This window comes from Glossina fuscipes, unplaced genomic scaffold, assembly GCF_014805625.2.
Source record: "Glossina fuscipes isolate IAEA_lab_2018 unplaced genomic scaffold, Yale_Gfus_2 62, whole genome shotgun sequence".
Classification (NCBI taxonomy): domain Eukaryota; kingdom Metazoa; phylum Arthropoda; class Insecta; order Diptera; family Glossinidae; genus Glossina; species Glossina fuscipes.
In genome coordinates, this window is record NW_023998434.1 from 1,165,710 (window position 1) to 1,168,949 (window position 3,240).

Below are 3,240 nucleotides of genomic sequence, written 5' to 3' on the forward strand. Positions count from 1 at the left end.
CCGAAATCAGCCAAGGAAAGTTAATTGTCTTGTAAAAAAAAAAAAACGAGAATAAAACGACAATACTATCCTGTTTGCGAATTTGTTTTGCAGAGCATATTGCGTGCATAGTGTGTACTGTCGCGATAACTGAGAAGCATGCTTAGATTCTAGCCGGCCGCTGGCCATAAGAGTCAAATAATGTGTTTTTTTTTTTTTGTAATAGTTTTTCTGAATTTACATCAACTTTGATATTCCGAATGAATAATCACAAGAAGAAAAATAATCTAATCATCATTTTTCACGTCACGCAAACCCTAAAAAAAAAAGTAAAATAATTTATGACTTGTAACGTTGCCGGTATGTCGCTCAAAGATTGGATTAGATTACTTTTTTGCAAATACTTCCGTGTTAATCAAGTGAGTGACATCTTCCTGCTGTTGCCAATTGTAAAGCAAAGAAAAAAAGAAAAATTCAAAACCATTTTAAAAAGAAAGCGAAAGCGAAAGCGATAGTCATATTTACCTCACAGGTGTGTAATAGATAGACCTTTTAAATGCAACATAAACTAAATTGAAGGATATGGACTGTGGACTGTTTCGAGATAATTGCATAAAGAGAAAAGTTTATAAACAAAAATGTTGTCACTTGAAACGAATTATATACTTAATGGACAATAACATATCGGTTTTAATCAAAGTTAACCATAACAACAGATCACAAATTGCTATGAAATCTCATAACAATTTAATAATGAATATATTAAATAATCTATGGCTATCGCTTCTATCTATTATTGCGGTAATAAAAAGGAAAAATAATTTAAAAAAAAGAAAAAATGCTTTCTATTGAATTCTTCAAGATTTTAAGAAAGTAAAACTCAAAGGAGCCAATTAAATAACAATCACTCAATAACAATATATTGTTGTTGACGTTTTATAGAAGTAAATAAAGAAAACATAAAATTTTTGCAAATATTTTTGTATTTTTATCGTTATAAAATTCCAAAGAAAAATAGAAATCTGGTATTGCGTCACGAAGATTAAATGACAGCAAGAAATGAACAACATTTTGTATTCAATTAAAGCTAAAGTAAGGGGGAAGGAATAAACGGATAGGAAGGAAGGAATGGCCAGTTGATAGTAAGAAATTCTTCAAACATTATAATGAAAAATCAATTTCCAATAGCCATAAAAAGCAAGCGAAGGTTACCGCTCCATAGTTTAAGTGACGAAAGTCGCAATCATTTGCTTGCCTTTGCCTATCCAATCAAGTACAATTCAAAGGCAAAGCAAGTACAATTTGTTGTCGAGTACAACAACAGACGAATCTAGTTTCGTTCCACCCTCTCGCATTTTGTTATCACTTTCGTTCACCTACATAATTGATAGGTATAGATGTAATTGAAAGAGAAAGGACATCAAAAATTGCTTTACTAAATCATATCAGAATTTTTTAATTCAATTACTCAACTCGAAGAAAAGATATCTAAGAAAATGCATTTAATTCAAATCGATTTTCATACTTGCCGTATTATAACAGAGTCATTGTTTTTAAAATATTTTTCAGCTTTCAATAAAAATCTTTATAATTGCATTATATAAATATATATATGTATATATAACTTTCAATAGCTGTTCTAATATTTAGTAAAAAGAGAGAAAGAAAATGTAATAAATAGAAAAAAAATTTATTAGAATTCGCCTTAGGGCAAATTTCATATACTCGTTACTTCCAAGCGATTATATCAAAGTGAGACAAAATTTATTCCATTGCGTTGCAATTGGGATGAGATTTTAGCGATCATTTCGATCATCCTGATGAATACTTTGCAACGGTAAATTGCAATATAGTAATATCCTGAAATATTCATTTTTTTTTTTTTTTTTAAATTTCAAAATCTTAGGGAGTGTTGTAAATTGCTTGAGCGGTCACGCCCATTTTTTAAGTTGATTTACGAACATAAGTTTCTGACTTGTAGACAGTAAAAGGACGGATAGACAGACTATATTAAATTGTTATGTAATTTTGTAAGCTTTAATTTAAGATAACTCAGTCAATGGTCAGACAATCCCTGACTGACCCTGACTAACCCTGACTGACTTACCGAATAAACAAATAAATTTTTGGGGATTTATTCATATCGAGAGTGATGAGTATAGGCTATTAACATATCTATGCACGTTCGTGTGGGAGTGTGTGTATGTGTATGTTTACAAAAAACTTATCACAAAATTTATTGGGCGGAATTTTAGCGTGTGTTTTTTATTTATTTTTTTTAATATATACATAAACAAAAAAAATAAATAATTAAAAATAAATAAAACATATAAAATGGTTTACCCTTTTTCGATTGTTTTTTTTTTTTGCTTTGTTTTTTTGTTTTTTTTTTTAAATAAACGTAATATTTATTAAAAGTAATGCATTGTTTAAGCATACAATTTTTGAATAAATCCTGCTTTAATGTTAATAATTAAAAAAGCTTTTAATGTTTTTTTTTTCTTTCTTTCATTTAAACTCGAAGCTTTTTCAAATATTAAAGAAAAATTTTTTGTTTGTTTTTTTTTTTGTTTTTTCATCAAAAAAAAAGGGACATTTTTTCCACAAAATACTGCCGAAATTAGGAGAGTAAATGATGAGATAAAACCTTTTGTAGATAAATGTCCCCTTTTTCTTAACATCTTAATATAAATATAATCTACAAATATTGTGTTTTCTTGTTTTTTCGCAAATATTAAGTTGTTTTAAAAGCTCGTAGCGTTTATATTTTTGCCTTTATGCACCGCCCAAAACTTATCATCATTTCCAGGCAAAATATTATAATGCGGGATTTGTAAAACGGAGTTTCTAGGCTACTAAAACCGACCAGAAATGTATGAAAAAAATTATGTTGCTCTCTAGAAAACAATTTCGACTTTGTCCGCCCAGCACTTGGTTCCAGTTAATTTCTGTCAGTGCCTTTAAAAAAAAAAAAAAAATAAAAATAATTGACCATCAAATGTCTTGAGAGCACATTTAGCGTTGGAACAATAAATGTCCCGGTTATTGGGTAACTGTCAGTTAATTTCAATTCAAAAGCTAAGATCTTGCAAGCGACAGAACGAATAAAGCTATTGAGGGATATTGAGACGGCTAGCTCTGCTCATTTTCAGACAATTCCTGTACGAAAGTTTACCTAATGCCAGCCATTGAAGTCTTCGAGAAATGTCAAGAGAAGAGGTATAAAGTATTATTTTTCTAACACACAATCAATGTCTCGGT

The 3,240-nt window shown here is 29.3% G+C and overlaps 1 long non-coding RNA gene across 1 annotated transcript in view; it reads left to right on the top strand.

Moving 5' to 3' along the window:
- The first annotated feature begins 2,522 nt into the window (after positions 1-2,522).
- LOC119638048 overlaps positions 2,523-3,240 on the top strand; it is a 1,739-nt gene continuing 1,021 nt past the window's right edge. Inside the window, exon 1 of the long non-coding RNA XR_005247374.1 lies at positions 2,523-3,198. This is a non-coding gene — a long non-coding RNA (uncharacterized LOC119638048). The remainder of the gene's footprint in view (positions 3,199-3,240) is intronic.